The sequence below is a fragment of the Zalophus californianus genome, chromosome 5, assembly GCF_009762305.2.
Source record: "Zalophus californianus isolate mZalCal1 chromosome 5, mZalCal1.pri.v2, whole genome shotgun sequence".
In the NCBI taxonomy this organism is placed as follows: domain Eukaryota; kingdom Metazoa; phylum Chordata; class Mammalia; order Carnivora; family Otariidae; genus Zalophus; species Zalophus californianus.
Genome location: NC_045599.1, coordinates 90,750,804 through 90,777,396, shown reverse-complemented (window position 1 = coordinate 90,777,396; position 26,593 = coordinate 90,750,804). Strand labels below are relative to the sequence as shown.

Below are 26,593 nucleotides of genomic sequence, written 5' to 3'. Positions count from 1 at the left end.
AGTAAATACATATTATCAGATAAAATTTCCTTCAAAAGATGTAGAAACTTAAAAGAACTTTTAAGAGAAAGTTCTTATAAATGTGCTTTAACTTTGTGAGTATTTTGCCCTCTATTAAAATATTCTGAGGCTCTCAATGAGCCTACTCAACTTCTATATTGGTCCACTAGAGATTGCTGTCCATTCCATCAGCCAAGGATTATAATTAAGGCAAGGCTCAATTTTTTCAATCCTTTGAATAAACATGGAGGCATAATTAAGGAGAATATGAATGCCAGCTCCTCTGTGACTATATGCATTTATTTTTTGCTAGCAGTAAAACTTAGTCCTATAGTCGTACATAGTCCATGGGACTAAGACTAAAGTGATGGAGACGGGGAGCCTGGATGGCTCAGTCAGTTTAGCATCTGACTCTTGATTTCAGCTCAGGTCATGATCTCAGGGATCATGGGATCAAGCCCCACATCGGGTTCCACCCTCAGCAGGGAGTCCGCTTGAAGATCCTCTCCCTCTGCCCTGCCTCCCTCTACGTGTGTGCATGCACACGCATGCTCTTTCTCTCTCTAAAATAAAATAAATAAATCTTTAAAATCTTAATGGAGAGAAGTATGAAGAAATGGAGGGAGAATGAGAGAAGACACAGGAATAGCAGAATAAACTCACTTATTGCCTTATAAATATCAACTGAGAATGAAAGGTTCTGTCAGAAAGAGTGCACAGGGGAAGGGGAGGTGCCTAGTAAATTTCAATTCTCTTCACAAGGGATCCAGTAGCAGGTGACAAAAGAAAGAGATTGGGGAGGAGGGAGGAAAGGAAGAAAGAACAAAAGGAAGGAAGGAAAGAGAAAGAGAGAGGGACCTAGGGAATTACATAAATGTATCAAGGTAACTATTATAACAAAAATTCAAAAACACAGTTTCCTAAATACCAAGATGTATACTTGAGAGAGAAAGAGAATGCTAGGGAGACAAAATAGACCGAAAGGAAATATATATAAATAACACACATGTATATGGCTTTATAAATTAAAAAATAATATGACGAAACTAGAAACAAAGATATCAGTCCCATCCATAAACACAAGTGGGCTCAACTCACTCACTAAAAGGAAAAGATTTTCTGTAGATTTGTTAATAAAGTCCAATCCAATACCATACTGTTTACAAGAGATGAATCTAAACAAAATAAATAAGTTTAAAAGGTAAAGAAAATAAACACAAATGCAAATAAAAATCAGGCAAGGGGTTATAAAAAGAGAGCAAAGAACTGGAAATACCTCAAATGCCCAACAGCTGGGTGCTGCCCAGCTGGGCCCTGGAGAAACCGGGGCACGGCTGTCAGCAGGGCCCAGGGCAGCTGTGAAAAGCAATGACTGAGCCCTCCATTCATGCTCGGGGAGACCCTCCAGGATGCACTGGTCGGTGAAAAGTGTAAGGTACACAAAGTGGGAATCCTATGCCACCAGTGATGTAAGAAACAAAGGATGCAAACACCCACACACAGAAAAGTAAGGAAAAAAGATAAAGAATAAATGCAAATGAAAATAAAGCAATATATATACACACACACATAGATATGTATGTACACATATATGTGCATATATAGGTATATGTGTATGTGTAGATATATAATATATGTGCGTGTTTACATTTAGAAAAATCATGAAAAGGTAAACCGTAATTTTAAAATGTTTCCCTGTAGGGGAAGAGAGGGCACCAGGTAGAGGGACAGGGATAGAAACTAGATTTCTTTGCCTGTATCTTTTTTTGTAAGCTTAGGAAACATGTCCATGTTTTATATAACCAAAGTGACAGCATTAAATTTAAAATAAACTCCTAAAACCCAGAGTCAAATGAGCCTAAACAGTGTGTCCAGTGGGTGGCATAATCACCGAGAGAGGAACCGTTCCAAGTGACTTAAAAAGACTAATGTCACTTCTGTGGCAGTCCTCCCAACCGTCACATCATGAGATCATGAATCTGATCATGAGACAACATCAGACAAACGGGGCAGTCGGTGACTCCCTCCCGGGGCCTCCTTTCCAGGCACACATCAGGTGATCAGGTAATGGGGCTCGGTACCCTGTCACTGGCCCAGCTCCAGGGACAGACGCCACACGAACATCAATAGCACTGGCACAGACAGGGTGAATATTATTTGTCTGTCAAATGAACAAATGAATCAGTAAGTAAATTCATTAATACGTGGGAGGTTTTTTTTAACTTTTGGACTCTGGGTCTTTTCAAACTCAAATCCCAGAGCAAATTCGTGCTGCAAAGTCTACAACCCTTACTAAATAATTAAAATAAAAGAGTGGAGTGTCTTCAAAGTCCAGGGAAAGTTTGATCTTGGGGGGGATAAAACACTTTCAAATGCCTCCTTTTTGAAGCCCCACTCTCTGACACCTCATTAGTTCCCATTGATCCAGGATAATTCAGACACGTTCCTGCAAGGCAATTAATTAGGGAAGTCAAGAAGAGAGCGGGAGATGTGCCGGCCCACTTGTTGTCAGGCTTTGTATCGATCAGCTTCCTTTTTCCCTGACTCTGAGAAAAACCTAATTCTGATCAGTGGGATTAGAAAGGACTTCCCAGCAGAGGGGACAGTTGACTTGGGTCTGGAGAACGAACTGGAACTTGTCAGGTAATGATGGACTGGAGGTGGAGGTTGAGCATTCAGGACAGAGGGCACAGCCTGTGCAAAGGCACTGTTGTGTGCCATGAACATTCTCTAGGAACTTTGCTCCAGGAAGGGAAGAGAGGGGAGCGAGTGGGCATTAGAGTTCAGTCACTTAGTCGGAAGAAATTTGTCAGATCCATTCCCTTGAAAGGAAAGTGCCCACACTATCAGAGCGGGAGGGAGTGTTTGTAGAAAATTGCCATTTGCGGAGCATTTATTTGCCACTTGTACTGTGCAACGCACTTTCTATGGCTTCTGATTTAATCCTCATAGCCATATGAGAAACATATTATCCCCTTTCTATAAATAATCAAACTGAGGCTTGGAGGTCACCAGAAAGGCTTCTGGCAGAGCTGGAATTTTCATTCAGGTTTGTTTGACTCTAAAACCCACACTCTGCCCAATCCACCCAGGAGCCTACTGACGGACAGAAAGACGGGCCCCAGGGGGTACAGGGTACAGGGTGCTACTTCGAGCTGTTGGGACAACACCCATGACTCCAGTTCTCACTCAGCCCTTACCGCACAGAGGGCTTTGGGCAAGCTGATTCTGAGCCTCAGTTTCCTCATTGGTAAAATGGGGAGCTCTAGGAAATAAGCCTGGGAGCTCTCCAGTGATACGTCACTGTCACATTGTTGCGAGGGCAAGAAGGCCCACGACCTTTTTCAAGACAGAGCCTCTTGGCATCTGAGGCCCACAGGACAAAGCAGGCAGCACCATCTCGCAAACTGTCACCCCCCCGCCCCCCGGCAGCCCACATTCTATCACAGGCTCTGGACGTGGGTAGACAAGGGGTTAAGAGAAATGCGGTGACAGCCGGCAGCTCCCTCCCACGAGCCCAGTGATTAATAACGATGAACAGACTTATCAAGGAGTATTAGGGCAAGATGATTAATGAATCAAACAGGCACCCAAGTTTTAATGAGGCAATGTTTGCTTTCCTACCTCTGAATTCTGAAATCCAACTCTGAGGAGTCTGTCCAAACTGAGAAAGGAGCGCCCCCAAAACAGCCCCTCTCATCATTGCCAACCTCCTTGGGGAGGGGGTGGGGGAAAGGAGCTGAGCTTTGGTTTTTTGCCTTTAGGGGAAACCAATTAAAAAGCAAAACCCAACTCCTGCAGTAAGACAGCAAGTAGTCACCATGTCTCTGAAGGCCAGAAGTGAAAGAGACAGGTGTCCTAGGATTCCTGACAGATTTGTTGTGGAGTCTTGTGACTGGCAGATGGGCCGCGTGGGATGTCTGCCGGGGCCTGGGATCTCGGAGCTTTGCTTTTCTGAAGGAGATGTGGACTCGGGAGCAGGCCGAGGGCAGAATAACGGGGCCGGCCCAGGGTGGGGAAGGGCCTCTGAGCTCAAGATGTCCCCTGGAAGCCAAGGGACACAGCTGCCAAAATGGACACCGTTCGTTCGGATGGAGCACTGGCTGAATGCTGTGGGCCTGGGGTGGGTCACTTCACCTCTCTGGGCCTCCTTTGTGAAAAGGGACAAATGCCAAGCTCCCTAGGCTAAGATTCAGTGCGAGAATATGTGTGAGAGGCCAGGGCATTGGAGGCATTCGACCTCTCTTCTCTTCCCTGTCACGGAAGGCATGGAAACTGCAGCTAGACTGTGAATTCTAGAGACCACTCCCCATCAGTAAGACCCTAGGCAACTGACTTAGCTGCTGCAAGCCTCAGTCATCTCTGCTGTAAAATGGGATGACAACCACTCCTCCTGCATCTCAGAGCCGCTGAGAGAGCTATGAGATACAATGCAGGGAAGTACTACATGCGCCTGGCACACTGTCAGGGCGCAATGGATGTCAAGTATCATGAGACTAATTGAATAATGAAGGGCTGTTTTTGTCCCAAGAAAGCACTGACAACATCCCAAGATCAAAATAAAAAACTGCACGTAACGTATAGATCAAACACGCACAGCAGGAGCCGAGCCAGGCTTGTGGGGCCTTCTTCCAAGTTGTGTGGGAGCTTCTATAGAAACACAGTTACAAACACGAAATGAGGTATGGGAGTGGATATTGACTTAGAACACAGGAAGAAGTGGCTGCAAGTCCCAGTGCAGTGGCCCCGCTCATGCTGAGTGTGAGCACACACCTGTGCAGGTGTGCGAGCCAGCCCTCAGCTCCTCGGGTTTCCGACAAACACGGTTCCAATTGCCTGTTCTGGGGCTCACACACCGTTACTCCGAGGTTGAGGATGTGTTCTTCCTGCTGAAGAAAAGTCCCTTGTAGATTGCGCTCTCTTCTGTCCAGGTTCTCTTCCGACTCTGAGGGTTTCCATCCACCTCAGGGTCAGCAAAGCCCAGACCAGAGTCCGTTTTATTGCTTTTAAATTCTCTGCAGACGATGCAGCTCTTTGTCACCCGCACCCGGAGCAGAGAGCTCCCACCACCCACACCTCCCTGAGCAAGTCCCTGCCAAAGCTTGGTTGGCTTCCCCGTGACCTTACTTCTGCCACCCGGCACTGTCCACCCTTGGTCCTCACCGCTGCTGTGGCAACCCTGAGCGGAGGAGAGAGAGAAAGCAACACAATTAGGCCAGGAGATGAATGGGATGCACACTCCCTGATCTGCAGGAGCTCTGTTCTTCCAGGGAAGCTGTGACCATTGCCCTAGCCAAGCCTATTTGCATCACTCCAGAAACTTCCCTCGTGCCCCTCTCTTCACAGAACCACTGGCCTGATTTTTTCCCCTGTGAGTTTGCATTATCCAGAGCATCTTCTAAATGGAATCGTACAGTGTCGTGCCTACTGAGCTCAGCTGCTGTGATGTAACAGAAGGCATTTGAGTCTTCCATGTATCAGGATCTTGCTCTTATTGCTGAGCAGTGTTCCGTGGTATGGATGGGCCTCCAGCTCACCTTAAGGAGTGGTGAAAACCTCCATTTCCTTCAAGTCCCCTGGTTTCAGGGATTGGGTCCCCTAGATCTGGACCGGAACCTGGTTTGAGAGGAGAATCTACAAGAGGCTCAAGAAATCACTTTCTCCCTTCTTTCATTCCCTGACTCCTTCTAAGAGCAGGGGTACCGGGGGCCCCAGGTGTTCCCCTGGAGAGCAGAGGATGGGGCCCGGGGTGAGCTGAGAGGACACAACAGCTCAGTTTCGGGCACCCAGGGGTCACGATGAGCTGAGTGCTGATTAACTCACAGTGTGTCTTCCTTCTCTCTCTTTCTCCCCTCTGCCTGCCTGCATTCCTATTCTTAACTAGTTCTTATCCTCAGCAGGGAGGGTGAGAAGGACAAGGCTTCCAACACACCATGGGATATGACTTTATCACTCGGCTAACCCCACAATTAACTAACTAACTAACTGCAGATTTTTACAAATCCTCAGGCTCCAGGGCTCTGGAATTGAGCTTCGGTCTCGGGGTACTGCTGTGACAAGAAAAGCCAAAGCCTACAAATTGCAGCCACTAAAAATAGGCCAAAGTCACCTGGTCTCACTTATTTAAGTGCATGGCTTCTGTGCTGGAAAAAAAAAAACAAGCTAAGTAATTAGCTTTAAAAGCCTCATTTTCGGCAGAAGTGTAGGTGGGTGGGCTGCCCGTAGGAGCGGCACCCGGAGGAGAGGAGCTGGCTGAAGTGACAACATGGTAAAAGAAATGGAGCCGTGAAAGGAGGAGAGAGGGAAAGAAAAGGGAGGAGCTTTGGGAGTGGTGGAGGGGGAGGCACTTAAAATAGCATCGCGCTCAGAGGAAGTGAAGGAGGGAGAAGTTAGGAGGAGGCAGGCAGCTCTTCTATCGGACGGCCCATGTGGAACGGGTTGCAGGAGGGCAGAGGGCACGTTGGACATGTGCTGGCAAAAGGCAGCTATGGGACTGAGCACCCTATCTTCCTGTAAACGGTATTCCCATTCACCCTGTTACCCAGGCTTCAAGGCCAAGGTCAGCCTTACTGCCGCCTCCCTCCCTCTGTTGCTCATGAGTCCTCTCCCTTCCACCTCCGCCCTCCACGTGTCTCCTACTCATGCCACCACCCCATCCCTGACCAGCAGCTAGTCTCTGCCATCTCCCACCTGGATACTTCAGCAGCCTCCAGACCTCCCATCCTCTGGTTGTGCCCCTTCCTCCACCCATTGCTTCCACTCCACTGACAGATCTGCGGCCGCCACTTCCCTGTTGAGAGGCTCCCAACCTCCCATCGAACCAAAACTCCACAGGGAAACATTCCAAGTGCTTTCAAAGGTAGCCCCAGGTTACCGGTCCAGCCTTACCTCCCTCCAATTCCAAACGTACATTCTGCTCCCAGGTTGCACACTGGGTGGGCTCTGAGTTGAATGTGGTCCTTGGGCATGTTCTATTTGGTCCATGGACATTTCAAATATCTGAACATGTCGCATGCAAATCTAGAGGGTTTTTTGACTTCTCTTGAGAAGTTGGAAGAGCCAGCAACACTGAGCCCACAGTCCAATATGGTGCCATTCTTCGCTTGGCCCCAGTCTCCGTCATTCTTTAATGTCTTACAACTAGCCTGGCTTCGCTCATTCTCATGGCCTTTTGGCTCTGTTGACAACGGATGTTGAGGCCCCGACTCTGTACTAATTGTGGCAGGGCTTTGGAGTGGCAATCTGATGTCAGACTGACTAGGCCTGGGGGTATCCGGATGAACGAAACACGGTTTCTGTCCTGGTGAACTCCTGCCCCGTGACAGCTATGCCATGAGGTGCTGGGATCCAGAGATGAGGAAAACCGTGCCCACTGCTGTGGGTTCCCACCAGACACTCCAAGATTCTCGTGTCTTTGCTCAAGTCGTTCCCTCTGCCTAGGGTGTCTTTCTCTGCCTTTTCCATCAAGTAAAGTGGCCTTCCTGTCACCTTCTGTTAGGATTAATCCCAGGACCCGTGGCCATCTCCATAGACTCCTGACGTCCTTCTCAGTCCCACCCAAGGCCTCATCTCTGCCTTGTATTTTATTCTATTCTGAATTTGCCAAGATTAGGGTCTATGCCATATCCGTTGCTCCCTCCAAGATTTATTCCTTGCACATCATAGGCGCTCGATGAAGTTTGTAAGGAGAACAATTCAAATTCAACTAGAAGTTTTAAATAAATGTTTAACAGAAGCCAGAAAAAAGAATATAGACCCCCAATTTTATGTCCTTTTACAGAGAACATGCTTTAGAGAGATATCATAGAATTAGAAGTACAGTAAAACCTTTTTGATTTGAAATAGTTGAAGGGTGTGGAGGAGTGAGTAGAAATGACTTATATAGGGATGTACGCATACGTAAAAGACTAAGTTTGAAACTGTTTTAAGAGAACAATTATCTTTTAGTTTTAGATGTTGAAAGTATATTGAAGTATGTGTTTACAGACTAACCTTGGATTTCAGAGCTTTGGGGTAAAATTGTTAAGTGGGCTTTTTCTCTTAAGCCTTCCCCAACTCATCTTTCACGTGCCCTCCCCATTAGAAGGAGCCAAGTCAGCCACACTTCTGTGGTCCAGATAAATCCCCCCTCCAAAATCACTTTAGAGCTTGATCTCTGCTTCCCTATGAGACAACTTGTTATCTAATAATCTTTCCCAAAGACCCAGGAGGTAAGGACCATTTCTTACTCATTTCCTGCTCAGAAGTGCTTTGTTGTGCACTCAGTAAGAGAATGTGAGAATAAATACATAAATCTGGTACTCACCTGATTTCACCAACATGGAGACGTGATGCTTTCAACCAACAAAATGGCTCTGTGATGATGGGCATTTTCCAAGCAGAGGTAGACCCGGAAGGGAGGCATTTCCTGACCCGGCTGTGTGTGTGCCAGGGGATGGCGGGGTGCTGCACACCAGCTCCAGGCAGAAAGGAGCAGGAGACTACATTTTTGTGTGTGTGCTTTTTAAATAAAACCAGCCTAAGGGAATACTGATCTTTGAGTCAAATTTTGCCTTATAAAATCATTTTTTCCCTGATCCTTTGTATGTTAGTCTGCAGGTTTCGGGACATATTTTGTTTTATGACGTAAGTGTTCCATAATTATTTCACACTCCTTAGCAAAGATTCATAGAATTTTAATTAAAGTTATTATGAAAATATTTTATAACAATCTTAGAAAGACTTTTAAAATCACATACAATTCTACTGTACTATCACATAAATCATTTTGATTTCTCTGTATTTTCTCCCAATCTTTGTACATATACAAAACTGATTATATGTGTCTCAAATAGAAACTTATTAGCCCTTTAACACTGTAATAAATATTTTATTTTTCATAATGTCAGTTTTAGTAATTATCCTTTGTAACAGTGGTAGAATATATTTTAATAAGTTGATGTATCATAACTTACGTAACCAGATCCCAATAGCTAGACATTTAAAAAGTTTCTAAAACGTCCCGGGTCACCTGGGTGGCTCAGTCAGTTAAGAGTCTGCCTTCGGCTCAGGTCATGATCTCAGGGTCCTGGGATCAAGTCCCGCATCAGGCTCCTCACTCAGCGGGGAGTCTGCTTCTCCCTCTGCCTGCCGCTCCCCCTGCCTGTGTTCTCTCTCTTTCTCTGGCAAATAAATAAATAAATAAATAAATAAATAAATAAATAACATCTTAAAAAAAAGTTTCCAGAAATTCCCTACTATTAAATAATGACCTTGTGGGGTTTTGTTTTGTTTTTGTTTTTGTTTTTTTGTCTGTTATTGTTTTGCATTTAAGTTTTTAAATGTGGTTATTTATGTCATGGTAGCAAGGAATATGCTACAAACTAAACATTCAACTTAATACACCTGTATTCATTTCCTAGGGCTGTTGTAACAAAGTACCACAAACTGGGTGGCTTAACAACAGAAACGTGTTGGCTTACATTTCTGGATGCCGGCAATCTGAGATCAAGATGTCATCCGGGCCAAGGTGCCCCTGAAGGCTCTAGGACAGAATTCCTCCTTGCCTCCCCCAGCTTCTGGGCACTGTCAGGAATCCCCGCTAGTTCTTGGCTGGGAGATGCACCGCTTCAGCCTCGGGCCTCCCTCATCACATAGGCTTCTCCCTGCCTCTTCTCTTCCTATAAGGACACCAGTTACTGGATTTAAGACCCACCATCTACAATGATTTCATCTCGACATCCTTAACTAATTACATTTATAAGATCCTATTAACAAAGAAGGTCACATTCACAGTTACGGGGCGGGGGTAAGGGGGCTGAGGACTTAAACCTATCTTTTTGGAAGATACTACTCCAGTCACTATAGTCCTTCACTTCAAATCTCTTAAGATACCTGGTATTGTCATTAGGAGCCCAGGGGTGCCCTCATCCTGCCTTTCAGCCACTTTTCCCTAACAGTCTCTGAGGGAGACAGGCACGAGGGACAGAAATCAAACGGATCACAGGGTGTAGGCTTCCCACTGTCTAAGAAGGATGCTCCGGGAAAGCTGAGTCGCAAAGACGCTTCTAACCTTGGCTCTTACCATCCCCTAAAGCCACATGAAGGAAGCTGCCGAGGACAGAAGATGACTCCAGGACACTTCAGTCGCCTGGAAGAGACAAATGGAAGAGGGAGATGCCAGACAACCAAGGGATGGTCAACTGCGCTCCCTGCCCCTGCCCCATGGAGTAGAGCCCAGGGCCACCGAGGGGGAGCAGGGCCCAGAGGGACCCTTCATGCACCCTCACTCTGCCCCCTAGTAAACACTACCCAAGAAATGTCTTGCAGTATAACTAAGCAGACTGGCAACATTTCCCACTCAGGGAGAAGCCCTGGTAAGGTATGGCAATGGAGGCAGGCAGATGGATAGCAGATTCCCTCTCCTAGAGGAGCAGTAATGTGTTTCCACGGCTGCCAGCCATGTGCGTTCTATTTCATGTGCATCTTAAGAAAACATTATTCCATCTGCACATCCCCATGTATCTAATCTAGTGTATATAGTTGTCACTTTTAATAGCTAATGAGATGGCATCAAAAAATTAAAAGGGAAAAAAAACAGATGGATCATCTTAATAGATACCAGAAACATGAATAATGAAATCCAATACTCATTCCTGATTTTTAAAAATTAAATTAAATTTAAAAAAACCGACCTGGGGAAAGTTGGAATAGAATGACACTTCCACAATCTAATAAAAGGCACCCACCAGAAACCCCCAAAACATCATACTTAGTATTGGCACATTAAAAGCATTCCTACTTAATACAACAGAGATGTCTGCCCAGACCAATACTGTTTTACATAAAAAGTATTAATATTGGAAAGGGAAACATCACAAGTTGCAGACAATTTGCTGTCTATTAAAAAATCAAGAGAATCAACTTAAAAACCCATAAGAATCAAAAAGAGAATTCGGTAAGTTTGCCAGATCCACCCGCTTAGCAAATATTTAATGAGTACCTACTGTTTGCCAGGGACTTTTCTAGGAATTTAGGACACAGCAGTGAACATAATAAAATGTCTCCTCTCCTAGAGCTTATGTTCCCCTGTGCAGAGTTAACATAAAAAAATGACAATCAAGGGGCACCTGGGTGGCTTAGTCAGTTGAGCGTCTGCCTTCGGCTTGGGTCATGATCCCAGGGTCCTGGGATAGGGTCCCGCATGGGGCTCCCTGCTCGGCGGGGAGTCTGCTTCTCCTTCTGCCTCTGCCTCTTCCCCCCCGCCCCACGCTCTCTCTCTCTTTCTCAAATAAATAAAACCTTAAAAAAAAATGACAATCGATAGCCAACTGAGGAATGGGGGAAAAAAAGATCCAATTCACAATGCCAAAGGGAAACCTCAAATCTCTAAAGGTAAATCTATTGGGAAGTGCCCCAGCCCTGTGAAAAGAGCACTTTAAATGTCATTGTGCTAATGACATTAAAGAAATATCAGCATAAGTTCCTATGCTTCCCTGCTTCACAGATGAGGGACCTGGGGCCGCAGAAAGTTGAGCCATCTGCCTGAGTCACAGGTGCAGAGCGGGCAGTCAAGACCTTGTCTAGCTGATGTCAGGGCTGAGAGTGTGGCCACTGGGCCACATGTTCTTGAACCTCTCCCTCAGCCTCAGTCTCCCTACTTGGAGAATGGCAATGCCCATGCCTCTCCCCCACCCTGGTTATGAATGAAATACCGTATTGAAAGCACTTAACTCAGGGCATTGAGCCAGGTGCTCCCTAAATGCTAGTTCCTTCATTCTAACCAGGAGAGGAATGAAGCTCCCAAGTCTTTATGAACACGCTCGATAGCATAATAATAGGGGGAGAGAAGTATTTCCATCATGATCAATCAACACAGGCAGAACTAACTTGGGAGGCACGTGGGAGAGAGGTGGGTTTTTAAACAGATAAATTTCTATTAAACTGACTTGCTTAGTGAGTCACTGAGCTGTTTGATTTGAGAGACAGCGAATATGAGGGATGGAAAATGCCTATCTTTCTGAGCAGCTATTATTCGTGATTCAATCACAGTGCCTTTTGAAGGGAGAAGCCTCTTTGCCACTGGAGTGAGGTGAATCATGGAAAACGAGCAGGGAAAAGTCTCGAGTACAACTGAAGAGGCGCAGGTACCCACACGGGACCCCCAGGGGACCCCCCACCCCCCTGTTCCCAGCTATTCCCAGGAGCCGACTGTGGTCTCCTTTTACCTTCAGGGTACATTACATAAAATTAGGAAAACTCAGAAAAGAAGGAAAAAGTTCCCAGCCCCAGCACCCAGTGTGAGAACCGCCAACATTTTGGTCTATTTCTTTCTGGCTTTTTCCCTCCCATCTGCGTGTGTTTCTTTCCTTGTTTACGTCATTGTAATCCTCCAATTTTGTATCTGGTCTAAGTGTGAATAGGAAAAGCACAGAATTAGAAACTGGAGTTTAAATGCCTTCACTTGCCAGCAGCATGACGTTGGAGTAGCTTTCTCTATCTAGTCTGTGAGCTTCCATTTTCTCATCCAGTGGGTGGGAGATTAAGAACACCCGTCTCGGAGGGCTTGGTCAGGATTGATTAGATGAAGAAGGTGAGTTGCCAGCACACAGTGGGCACTCAGTAAACGGCCCATTCCATGCCCCTGGGGATCAGGAAGGTCTCTGGTTACAGGGGGAGAGCTGGTCCACCAGGCTTTAGGAAGGACTGGACATGAGGCCCTTCCAAATATTCTCACAACCCCTCATCAGAATCAGGGAACTCTACATAGGGGCCTAAACCAGATGTCACTTCCTCCCCTCTTCCATCGGCAAAGACCTCATTCCAGCATTCCAGTTCCAGCATGAGCAAATCTGACTGGACAGCTCAACGTGGGATTCGTCCCTCGGATCCCGCAGCCATGGATGGATAGAGATCAGAGTCAGGCTAATCTCTGGGAATGGATAGCCAGCTGCCTTAATTTTGGTATTTGCACTCTGATATTTTAATATAAAATTAAAATATATAAATATTTTATATATATATAAATATAAAATACCAATTTTATATTGTATCATATACATTTTTTCAAGTAGCCTCTACTTCCTTGTTATCATATTTTTAATGTTCTACAAAAGTCAGTTAAGGCAATGGACCACTATTATGTGATACTTCTCCACTGTCAAAGAGCAAAATTATTTCTTGAAAGATACACTTAGCTAAAGATAGTAATAAGTATGCGTTTATCTCTTGGGGGAGTTCCTGGAAATTGTGCAGCCTTCCAAGTAGTTGAGCCCTAAACATTCTCATATCCAATCCCCACATGCGGGGTTTTTTTCCCACACATCCAACAGTTCTCCCACACCAGCTGGGTACTTGACAATTCAACTCAATTCTGACACTATCTACCTGGAGAGAACATCAGATCCCACAGGGGAAGGGCTCAGTCCCACAAGACTGCTCCCACCCCACCCCACCCCCCACACACTTCAAACTCAGTGGTCAAGTCTAAGTCTAAGTTGTCACCTGTGCTTCTGACTTAGTAGCTATAGATGAGAGGGTCCCACGGCACTCTCCTTGGGTTTGATTTGCCTGAGTGGTTCGTAAAACTCAGAAGGACACTTTACTTATGAGACTACAGGTTTATTATATAATGTTTATGATATTTATATATAAATATATATAATATTTATTATTAATTATTATATATATTTATATATAATAATTATTGTATATTATATATTTATTTATAATATATAACAAATATAATAATAATAATTTTTATATTACCTTATTATAAAGGTAATTTGTTAATAATTAATTATTAAATAATTAAATAATTAAATAATAATTATTATATTACTTTATTATAAAGGTAATTTATAAAAAATAAACCTTAATATAAAGGTTGATTCTATATAAAAGGAACAGCCAGATGGAAGAGAGGCATAGGACAAGTCATGGGGCAGGGGTGCAGAGTTTCTGCACCATCTTCAAAGGTGCCACCCTCCTGGTATCATCTCCATGTGCTCACCAACCCAGAAGTTCCCCGAACTCTGTCCTTTTGGGTTCTTATAGAGGCTGCACTACATAGGCATTGTGGAGGAGGAAAAATAATTTTCCCTCTACCCTTTTAGGTTCTTGGCTGAGAGCCCCCTGGAATAAAAGACAGATTATCAGAAAAACAAATGGAAGTTTAATAATGTGTAAACTTCCACATGCATGGGAGAGACCCAGGAAAACTGAGTCACTCCCTGAAATGGTCCAAGCCATCACCTTCAATAACATCTCCAGATAAAGAGAAAAGAAAATGTTTGGGGACGGAAGGGAAGCCAGTTATGGAAGGTTACCAGGAAAAGCACAGTAAACAAGAGGAAGGTTGTTATACAGATTTAAACCCTGGCCTTTTTCACTAATAAGAGTTTCTAGAGATTTAAGGCCACCCTTCTCTTTCAGGTACAGAGAGGGAGACACCTTACAAATGGAGATTTTCCTTCTAAATGTAAATGTCTTTTATAAAAGCACAACTTCTACCCAGTTTCCACAGCTCTTCTCATGCCTGCTATTTCTTAAGATTAATCAGCCTAAAATAATTCAGTGCCAAAGAGACCTATTTGGGGGTGGCAAATTCTGTTCCCCTTCAACACCGTTGACTAAATCATTGGTCATTGGCAACTGATTCAACCTTCAGCCCCTCTCCCTTCCCAGGAGGTCAGGGGAAAGGAAATAAAGGTTCTCCAACCCACTAACAGCAAGGTTGCTTCTCCTGGCAACCAGCCCCCATGCTCAGCTTTGATCCCAAAGATGCTTCATTAACACAACAAAAGACACCTCTGTAGCTCTCAGCAATTAGGAAATTCCAGGAATTTTAGGAGGTCTGTGCAGAAGGAAGGATGAAGACGAAATATATATTTACTATAAATCACAATATCACAAGCTCCCAGCTTCTGAATGGACAGGCTCATTGCTGATCTCTGAGCCCTACCCCCATCCTCTGAATGGACTGGACCATCCCTAGTGTTTGATTGCCCCAAGCCCTGAACGGACTGGCCCATCCCTCCTTCCTGTCCTGTGAATGTACCAGTGTTCTCATGACCTTCTCTGGTTTCCTACTGGTAGTCTCTGGAATGCTGCCCATGTGGCTGACAGAACTGAAAGTGACCTAGGTCTTGCCTACAGGTGACATGAAAATATTCTTTATCAGTTCTAAACTGAGAATCATTAATAACAACAAAAATATTTGGTCGGCGAAAGTCTGTAAGATTTCCTTAACTAAAGCACACTGAGTTTGGGGAATGTAAAGAGGATCCTCAGGCAATTTTTATGTTTACAAGAAACCTACTGGAAATAGTGAAGTCTCTGAAATCAGGATGTGCTCTCCAGTGAGGGCATCGCGGCTTTGCTTGAGGCCAAGATTTGATCACACTGGCTATCTCCACCTATCAGAATATCCAATGGCAGAGTTCAGTGTTATTTTACAATTGGGAATTAAATTCTCTCCTTTCATTCTTTCTTACCCAAGCTGGATGATAGGGATGCTGTTCTAAAACATAGGGCATTTCCACAGAGGAAGTCCTCCAGGGGAGTTTTTTGGTGATAGAAAGTTTAAATCAGCACCGCTGATTTAAATTATTCTCCCATCCATTCATTCAAGAAACATTTGGTGAGCACTCACTGTGTGCCCAGATCTGTTCTAGTTCCTGGGGGCAACAGCAGCAAACATGACAGAGCTCATGTCCTCATGAGCCAATAGTCCAGTTCAGACCATTTAACTTAATCCAGAAGAACATACCTCCCAGAAAGAGGTATCTTAAACTGCTTTAGGCTCACCAGTGGGACTGGGAAGAGACTGGTCTGAAAAGACACAGAATGGAGCTCACATCAGCATCTTTAGCCACTCCCAGAGTGGCTTTGCACAGGCCCGTGTGCTCTACGCACTATTGCAGGGGGAAGGTCACCCTGGTGTGGTTGCTATGGTGACTATTCTTACCATTATTTACCACATATTAAATAATTGCTATTTCTCAGGCCCTTTACAATACATTATCCTTCAAAGCATCCTCGTGAGTTGAATATCATCATTCCATACGATACATAGAGAAGTCATCGGAAATAATAGGAATCAAGTTGTGGGCTCATGGTCACAGAACTAAGAACAGATTTATTTGGCAGCCATGCAGTGTGCCACAATCTTGTCATAGTCTCCATGATGGGCATCAGCACGAGCATCATCAGTAAAATCTCTATGCTACAGTCAGACGGCTTATAGTGGCATAAAGATAGATACACAGATCATCATCATCTTCACCAAAATGGAGAACTGTTCCTTGTGAACCAGTAAGAAAATGACAAACAACCCGACAGCAAAAACAGGCAAAAGATTTGAAAAGTATTGCCCAGAGTAGTAAACACAAATGAATCATAAACATGTGGAAAGCTGCTTAACCAGCAGGAATAAAGTGCACATCACAAGCACCCCCTCTATATTGGCAAAAACTGAAAAAAGAAAAAAGTCTGGAAATACCAGAGTTGACAAGGAGAAGACCAAAGAGAAGCAGAAACAGTCATAAGAGGCTAATGACAGTGTACATTAATAAATGAAAATGATCTAGGGTTTCCTACTTATTTTGAAGAATTATATCACTCATAACCATTTGATTTCATTCTTAGGTATGTACTCTCAATAAATTCTTACATGTGTACCAGTTCAAAATAGCATTTTGTGTAAGAGTGAAAACCTATAAAAAAAAAGTCCCACAAAAATGAAATAGATAAAGAAATTATGGTTTATATGCACACTGGAATAGTATATGGCTGTGAAAAATGAATGTTATGGCTACTTGCATCAACATGGATAAAGCACTAAAGCAAGTCATAGAATACATATACCAGGGGCGCCTGGGTGGCTCAGTCGTTAAGCGTCTGCCTTCGGCTCGGGTCATGGTCCCAGGGTCCTGGGATCGAGCCCCGCATCAGGCTCCCTGCTCTGCGGGAAGCCCGCTTCTCCCTCTCCCACTCCCCCTACTTATGTTCCCTCTCTCGCTGCATCTCTCTCTGTTAAATAAATGAAATCTTTAAAAAAAAAAAAAGAATACATATACTAGAATTCCACTCATAGAAATATGTGATATACTTAATCATTTTAAAAATTTTATAAAAGATATATATTTTCATCCAAAAAAAAAAAAATAGAAGATTTAGTATTTCCAGGGGAGAAAAAAAAATGCCCCTCCCTCTCTGAACAAGGTACTCAATTTCTCCAGAAATATTTTAACCTCTCTAGAACATGCTTTACTCACCTCTACTCTCTCCCTTGAGGCTGTGCACGGATGAAATGGGACCATGTGTTGACCAGCTCTTCCCATAGGCGGGGAAGGAAGGAGGGGAAAATTGAAACATAGACCTCTTGTGTCCAACTGCTGGGAGCGCTGATTAACCTGAAAACCACATCTTGTCGTCCTGGTAATTTTCCTCACCGTGTTGGGCAGGAGGCTGGCAGCGAAATAGCCTCGGGTCTGACCTCCCACTGGCTGAACGTGGGCAAAATCCGGACTCCCTGCGTCTCTCAGGACACTTGTTCCTAAAACGAGGTTAAGAGCCGCTGCCTGGCCTCCCCTGTGTGCTATTTTCAGCCTACCTGATAAATATCAAATCACATGAAGGCTTTGCCTGCAAAATGCTTTTACCCCAGCTAGGACAAAACCACCAGAAAGATGTGAGCGCGCCCACCACTGTAGTTTTTACGTGACAAATAACTCGTGTGTGGTTTTGTTTTTTTATTACCCAACAGCAGAAGGTCTCTGGAAAGAAGCCAAAAACGCGGACAGGTACAAAGACAGGGATAGGAATGACCGGTTTTCCCAAATTCTGCCATGGGCACCGGTAAGGTTCACGTGTAGCATTTCATTCAACTTTTCTGGACATATATTCACACACCTGTGCATGTATATGCAGAGCAACAAAAAGTCATTCATTTCGTACAGAAATTTTAAGCTGACTTTTTACCTTTACCATTCCTGTGCATTTATCTCCGTATCCTTAATTCTTTGTTTCCGCAGCATTGTTTTAGTGGCTATCCAATAGTCTGTTTAATCATTCTCTTACGGGACACTGGTCATTTCTGATCTCTTTCACTAACTAAATCATGTTGAAATTATCTCTTTTTTCTTTTCTTTTTTTAAACTAAGATCTCTTTGCACACGCTTTGTTATTTCCTTCAGACAGATCCCCAGATGGGGGATTTTGGTCCCTTATGTGTATGTATCCCCAACTATCCTCAGGTGGTTCTGCCTCCTCTTAAATGAGCCAGTGCATGTAAAATGCCCAGCACATACAAAGCAGGCCATGAGTCACAGATAATATTCTAGCTATACATCGAGTACTGCACGTGGCACTTTACATACACTGCCTTTAATACTTGTGAGCAACTCTGCAAGGTGGGTATTACTGTCCCTGGATTATAGATGAGGAAAAAGATTCGGAGAGGTTCAGTGATTTGCCCCACATTGCACAGCCCGTGAGATGAGGATTCGAACACAGGTCTCTCTGATGTAGAAGGAAGATCACTGTGTCCTGGGACATCTTCCTCACGGGCTCCCAGAAGCAACCTCAAGCTCTTCGTAGGCCTGGCGTCTAGAGACACATCCAGAGAGTCAGATATAGATCTCTCCTGTCCGATTTCTGAAAGACGACGTTCTAAAACTGTATCACGTCTTTATTTTATTGGAAAAGCAAATATTTCGATGTTAAACCAGGGACTGTAACCTGGCTGGAGTTTGGGAAACAGAAGTAATTCACACAGAGTATAAAGACGACCACAACCCACTTCTTTTTAGATTAGTTCATGAAATCATACAGAGCTCCCCAGTGCAACTGAGGTCGTGGGTGCCACATTGGGTGGCGGCCCTCTCTTCCTGGGGGGGGCTGTGTATGGCAGCTCCCCCTGGGCCCTTTGTCCTAGCTGCTCTACAAGCTGCAAATCTGAGCTAGTCTTATCATCTATGAAAAGCCAGAAAACATTCAAGGAATCTGTTGCTGACATATGAAAATCTCACAAAGCCCCTGAAGAAACAAACATGTTTGGGGTGACGGCCTGCAATCTCTGTCCTCTGAAAATGCAGATGAGCAAGCCACATTCTGAATTATAATCTAGTCAAGTGCCTGGTCTTGGCTTTCTGGGATACAATAAGATCTTCTACAACTGATTTAGAAATAAGACGCAGCTCCAATACTATAACGTCACTGTCCAGAAATTAGCTGGGGAAACAATGTTGGCAAAGCTGAAATAATAGGATGGTGATGATGCAGTCATTGTTCTTGCAGACTCCACCTCATTCACTGATTCATTCATTCAAATGTGAACCCACCCTGAACGCTAGAGAAACAGAGATGAACCAGATTCTCCTCTGCCCTCAAGGAGCTCCCATCCCAGTCTGGGGATGTGGAGATGTCAGAAACATGTAAGTTGTTTCAACATGTGTTTTACACGGAAAAGAGCTTTATATGTGATGTTATGCAAATGCAGAAAATGGCCTTGGGAGAATCCATGAAGGCTTCAAATGAGGCAGGGCTCTTAAAGAGTGGGTGCTAAAGTATGAATAGGAGTTTGGCCCATAGAGGTGAGCGGGAATATGCAAAGGCACAGAGGTGTAGACCCGTGTATAATTTGTGCGAGGAAGAGTGGCCGGTGAGGGTTGAAAGGCAAGTTAGAAATGACTTGTGCTGGGTCGTGAATGCCAGACCAAGGAGTTTGGACCTATCTTGAGGAACAGCTAGGATGAAATAAAAGCATAAAGTACAGTGTCTGGCATAATACGTTGTTTATCGGAAGAAGAGGCTGTACTGGGGAAGCCAGTGAAAAGTCTATTGTAACAGTCTGAGGGAAAGGTAGTGAATGAAACCAGGACTAGCTGGTGGCAGTTGAAATTGAGAAGGGAAGACGGGGCCAAAATATCCACGCTATCCTGATAGGCCTTGGGGACTGGAATTAGCTGGTAGGAGTAGAGTGGGAACATGGTATGACAAAAGATAACTAAAGGAAAAACTGTGTCTCCACTCACAGCGCTTCTGACAGCAAATATGGGAGTTCTTCCCTGCACCAATCAATTTTCCAATTCCCTGGAAACCAACTGGATGTCCTAGAATTTAAGGATTTTATTTATTTATTTATTTGAGAGAGAGAGAGAGAGAGCATGCACAAGCACGGGGGCAGCAGGCAGAGGGAGAGAGAGAAGCAGACTCCCCGCTGAGCAGAGAACCCAATGGGGGCTAGATCCCAGGACCCTGGGATCATGACCTGAGCTGAAGGCAGATGCTTAACCGACTGAGCCACCCAGGGGCCCCTGGATATCCTAGAATTTAATTCAGTTCTGACACTAACTACCTGGAGTTGGTATCACACTCCACAGGTGAAGGGCTCACTCCCACAAGACTGCTCTCACTTCAGATGCCAATCACAAACAGTGGGTCCTTAGGGTACCCATATTTCTCTCAGACTTAGCTACAAAGTTGGGGGTTCCCATGCCCATCCTCCACAGGATCAAGAATTTGCTGCAAGGGCTCACAAAACTCCGGCAAATATTTACTTAAACACTTAATCAATTTATTAGAAAGAACATTATAAAGGATACAAATGAACAGCCAGATGAAGAGGTAGATAGGGCGAGGTCCAGAAGGGTCCTGAGCACAGGAGCTTACGTTCCCATGAACGTAAGGTTGTGCCAACCTCCTGGCATGGGGATGTGGGGTCACTAACCTGACAGCTCTCAGAACACCAGATTTTAGGGAATTTTGTGGAGCTTTCATCACATAGGCATAATTGATTATGAGCTCAATCTCTGGAGAAGGTGAGGGCATGTGGCTGAAGTTCCAAATTTCTAATCATGGCCTGAGCCTTCTGATGACCAGCCCCTATCCTGAAGCTTTCCAGGAGCCCACCAAGAGTCACCACATTAAAACAAAAGATGCACTCATCACCCAGGAAATTCCAAGAGATTTCAGAGTTCTGTGTGAGGTGCTCCCACCACCTCCATTACTCAGGAAATTACAGGGGTTTTAGAAGTTCTGTGTCAGGAGCTTGGGGCGGGGACTAAATATATGTATTTCCCATTATGTCACAATGATTCTGCCATTCCCAGTGGCCCTGTGCGCTACATGCTTTACATCCCTGGGACCACATGCTCTACCTTTGGGCAATGGTCATGGCACCCTATGCAGACTGGGCGTTCATTCTCTGCAGCCATGTCTCTAGCTGCACCTCTCCCTCATTGGCTGCCGTGACTGGATGTTGAAATAATCTGAATTTGGAAAAGTACAATCTGGAAATATCTTTATTTTTCCTCCCACCCAAACCTCAGGCAGCCTCCTTAACTGTTTTGTTTTTTCCCCCACTCATTTTGGGTATTGGTTGAATTTTCAAGTATTCTAGCTCTCCACCAACCAAGCAACCAAGCTTCAAACTTTCATCCAGGCCACAGCCACTCTCTCCACCTCTCAGGCCTACTCCAGAACCCCCTCTTCGAATATTGGTGTTTAGGGGCCCTCCGGGGGCTACCTGGGGGGGAAGAGGGACAATAGGAATGAGGTAGATTTCTATTTAGTTAATTAGTACTCTCTGGAGCTCTTATGGTGGCCAATGCCCTCTGCCTTGGCTTCATTTCCTCTCTCTCTGTCTCTCTCAATCATTCTCTCTCTCTCTCTCTCGCTCTCTCTCTCTCTCTCTCACACACACACACACACACACACACACAGCATTCCTGGCTTTTTCAAGGTGTCTATAGTCTTCTGTCCCAGAGATTCATATGCAGTCTTTCTGCTGGGGACCACTCCCCTGGCATTCAGCTCTATCAGCAAGAGTCTTTTCAAGATGGCACTCAGCTGGCGATCTGAAGTTTCCTCCCGACCCGTGGGAACTCACAATCCTTTGCTCCAACAGACAGTGGACTTGTATTTCCTTCTCTTCTAACTCCCTCCCACCTTCCTCCCTGAGAGGAAAATCCTGCAGCCTCCTGACTTGAGACTCATCCAGGTGAGGGTCTGGGGCTGCCAATTTCAGGGTACACAGGTCAGTTTTACTTGAGCATTTCCTTATGCAACCATCTGGTCCTGGGATATTCTGCAATTGAGCAAAAGTCCAGCTGGAGATGAGGTGCTAGGCTCCCTTCTGGAAAAGATCTCTCCATCTCACCTTACTGCCCGATTCACTTAAATTCAAAGGATCCTCTCCATTGGATTTCTATTTATTTCTGGTCGCTGAAAAATGAGTTATGGTCACAGTGAGATTCTGCCCAGTGCCTCTCTTTAGAAGGCAGGTTCCTTACCAGGCATTTCTCTAAACTCTGAGGGTTAGCTGAAATTCCAAGACAAGATTTTTTTAAAAACCCACTTAACATTATTACATTTTTCTCTTTTTTGTTTGAAATCAACAAATTTGCATTAAATCTAAACATTCCTTTTGGCTCTCAACTGGGAGTCTGCCTGGCTTCTCCAAAGCCAATGGCTATATGTCCCTTGTATTTTTTTATGTGGGGAGCCATCATCTTGTCAGAGGCTCCCTGGCCCAAAACACTTGCGGACGTGATACCCGATTCTCTCTCCCGAGAGAGTGGGAGAGATGGGTGTCTCATGCACAACTGATCAAAGTAACCATTGGAGAAAGCCCTTGGAGAGAAAACCAGCAAGTTTGTTTTAATAGTAAATGTACAGCCTTTGACTGAGCAGTCCCTCTCCCACATTTCTACTCTGGGATGATACAACATTACATGAACGACCGAAAAAGTCTATGTTTTATACAAGGAATTTAGTGTCACAATCAATGAGCACTAACCAAAATTATTTGCATCATACCTAAACATATGTAAGCTGAAAATAAAGCATGTCTGCTCTCAGGGGAGTTTTGTTCCAGTATATTATTACTGAGGCTGAGATGAGAAAATGTCTCTGTGCCCGCTAAGACCCCCTACCACCTGATTATGGCTGGGTAAGATTTTGAAATACGAATCTACATTATTTTCTTCCCATTTTTCTTTCCCTTCTTCAGGCGAGTAGTCAGCTGTATGCTGACTCATTGCCTCAGGGATGGTGTGTTCCTGGGCAGAGAGCTGAAGTAGCCTATAAGACTTCCTGGCTATTGTGTTCAAAAGGTAGGTCCTTAAAATATCTAGGAGAGTTTTCTAGAAGACCTAAAAGGGAGGGTACTTGGGGCCTAAACAGAGCTTCTTGATCAAAGAAGGGATGACATCAAGGCTTCCCTCACCTCAGAGTAAGAAAAGATACCCCTGGGCTTGAGGGAAGGAGAGAAGTCTGTGCGTCATGGCCAAGGGGCTGGATACCACTTGAACCACCACTGAGGGAAGTAGCAAGACCCTGAAAAAATGGCAGAAGAGGCAACAGAGGGCCTTGCAGAAGATCCCCAGTGTAAACAAAAATAGGCAGAAGTCACCAGACCTAACAGACCCTGAGGACAGAAACTAGGGATCTCCCCCATGATAACCTGTATACACTACTCCTTGACCCTGCTTAAGATCCCAGAACCTTGGCCCAACCCTACACATGTGCTGGGACCCACAGAGAAGGGTCAAAGTGAAGTTTTCTCCCAGTCAGTCAGATGGGAAGCTTAGAGTCAGAAATTAAATTATGAAGCTCTATTTCTTACTCACCTGGGTTTTTGGACTAAGATTTCTACCTACAGCTCAGGCTTTCTTTGGGCATCAAACCCTATAGAGAAAATGAAGTTGGCTTCTTTTGTAGAGGATGAAGGACTGAACCTACTAGCAATGGTAGCAGCTTGAATGGGGGGGTAAGGGAGCAATCAGTTGACCATTCATCTTCCACATTGCTGTGATGGCAAATTCTACATGAGGCTGAAACTGCCACCTCAAATTAGTTGTGTAGTTGCTCTAAATGGCACTTAAACTTCTACAGAGGAGACTAAATTTAGTTCCTCAGCATAAATGCAGTTGTCTGGTTGATAGGAGCCAAAACAAGCATAGGAACATGTTTTCAGAGATGGTTGAATAATACATGTCAACTCAGGAATGCAGAAGCTCAGAAAGTTTGGAGCTCTGCAGAGAGTAGGCTTTCACCCTGAATTTCAAAGAAAAAAAAAATAACAATGAGAGGATGACTTGATAATAGGAAAGGAGAAAGGAATAATTTTTAACTCAATCTTTCTGCCTCTGAGCAGCGAGGAGCAGAGGAAAGAAGCCAGGACAAATGGTGAAGAGATCCTTGTGGTCTGAGTTCACCTTTTATCTGCCTGACCATACCTAAAGAGACAAAGTGGAGTTAGTCAGCCCCTGCTCCCAAAGGGCTCATGGTTAGTCCTGATGAGGGGAGGTAAGAGAGAATTCCAGTTCTGTGCTGACATCCATGTGCTTACTGGGGGTGACTGGTGCTCCCCAGAGGCTCAGGGAAGCTGCACTATCTAAGTGGTTTTTAAGGGGGATTTGGAAGGTTGAGAAGCGGGGAAGGGAATTCTCCATCGAAGGAAGACATTTGGAGATATGAAAGAGTATGGTGAGTTCAGGGAAGGGAGAACCTCTCACGTGATGTGTGAATGGGCCGTGGGTGCTATGGATTGAATGTGTCTCCCCAAAATTCATATATTGGAGCCCCAACCCCCAATGTGATAGTATTTGGCAGTGGAGCCTCTGGGACGTGATTGTGCTTGTATGAAGTCATGGGCGTGGGGTCTCCATGATGGGTGCATTAATCTGTTCGGGCTGTGATAACAGAATACCATAGACTGGGTGACTTATAAACAACAGAAATTATTTGTCACAGTTCCAGAGCTGGGAAGTCCAAGCTCAAGGTGCTGGCAGATTCAATGTCTGGTAGAGCCTACTTCCCGGTTCACAGATAACCATCTTCCCTCTATAACCTCAGTTAGCAGGATGGGTGAGGGATTTGTCTGGCCCCCCCCCCTTTTTTAAATATTTATTTATTTATTTGAGAGAGAGAGAGAGAGAGAGAGAGACCGCGAGGGGAGGGAGGGGCAGCGGAGAGGAAGAAAGAGAATCTCAAGCAGACTCCCTGCTGAGCAAGGAGGCCAAAGTGGGGCTCAATCCCAAGACTCTGAGATCACGACCTGAGCGGAAATCAAGAGTTGGGCGCTTAACTGACTGAGCCACACAGGTGCCCCTGTCTGGGGCCTTTTCAACTAAAAGCACTAATCTCATTAGTGAGTGTTCCACCCTTATGACCTAATTATTTCCCAAAACCTCCACCTCTAAATACTATCAACACTGGGGGCTAGGTCTCAACATATACATTTGCAGGGGAACACAAACATTCAATCTATAGCAATGGGATTGGTACCCTTACAAAGGGATGAAGGTACCAGAGCTCTTTTCCTTGACCATATGAGAATACAGTGAGAAAGGCAAGAAAGGCAGAAGTGAAAGGACTGAGAATTTTTCAGACAGCAAACCACAGATTCGGGAAGCTCAGAACACCAAGCTGCAGAGGTCAGAATTAAAGCAGGCAGAAACTGTGCGAGCAAAAAGAATGTAATGAAATATTCAAAATGTTGAAAGAAAACAGCCACTAACCAGGAAATCCATATCCAGTGAAATTATCTTTCAGAGTAAATAAGAAACGAAAACTTTCTCAGACAAACAAAAATCGTGGGAAATCAGCAGCAGCACTCTTGGCCTGCAAGAAACGTTAGTAGGAGTAGTTCAGGGAGAAGGGAAATACTACGGGCCAGAAATTTAGGACGACACAATGAAAGGAAAAGAATTGGGAAAGGAATAGATAAATACAGCAAATAAAAAAATGCAGTCTTTTATCAGTAATAAAATAAAATCTTTTATAATAGTTCCCCCCTTATCTGTGGGACATCAGTTCCCAGACCCCCCAGTGGATGCCTGAAACTGTGGATGGTACCAAACCTTATATACACTATGGTTTTTCCTATGAATACACACCTATGATAAAGTTTCTATTAGAAATTAGACACACTGAGGGATTAACAACAATAACTAATAATAAAATAGAACAATTATAATGCTATCCTGTGATAACAGTCAATATGAATGTGGTCTCTCTCTCTCTCTCTCAGAATAGGCGATTGTCCTAGACTCATCCTACTTCTTGTGCTGATGTGAGATGATAAAATGCCCACGGGATGAGATGAAGTGAGGTGGATGACGTGGGCGTTGCGACTTCGCATTAGGCTACTATTGACCTTCTGATGATGGGTCAGGAGGATCATCCATTCATCCGCTTCCCAACTGCAGCCGACCATGGTTAACTGAAATTGTGGCATGAGAAGCCGTGACTAAGGGTGGGCCTACTGTATTCCCCTTATTCTTGATTGATCTGAAAGATAACTTGAAAATAATAACAGTAACGATGTACTGGGTGATGATAACATATGGATTAAGTGGAATAAGTGACAGCAATGTCATAAAAGATGGGGGACAGTGTGTTATGAGCTACCTGCACTACACATAGCTCTCCCCGGTGGGTGTGCTCATCCATCCTGTTTTGCCAGCAATGCATATGGAAGTTAGATTTGTTGGTAATCACTCAGATTTCAGGGATTCTATCTTACCCAAGTAAGTAAGCATTCAATTCCCAAATGAATAGCTACTGCTCAGGAAAGACATGCCCTGAAACTATATCATCTACCCAT

At 44.5% G+C, this 26,593-nt stretch overlaps 1 long non-coding RNA gene across 3 annotated transcripts; it reads right to left on the bottom strand.

The window, feature by feature from the left end:
- Nucleotides 1–4,428: 4,428 nt before the first annotated feature.
- Nucleotides 4,429–17,501, bottom strand: LOC113929643. Of its 3 annotated transcripts, none has more exons than XR_003522272.1 (5): nucleotides 17,256–17,501; nucleotides 10,052–10,129; nucleotides 9,462–9,659; nucleotides 5,128–5,179; nucleotides 4,429–4,889 (listed from the first exon to the last, which is right to left on the bottom strand). It is a non-coding gene; the product is annotated as an uncharacterized LOC113929643 (long non-coding RNA). The 3 variants fall into 3 exon arrangements; XR_003522273.1 differs by having other exon boundaries at nucleotides 4,429–4,886; XR_004820103.1 differs by lacking the exons at nucleotides 4,429–4,889; nucleotides 5,128–5,179 and adding an exon at nucleotides 9,111–9,161.
- Nucleotides 17,502–26,593: the final 9,092 nt, after the last annotated feature.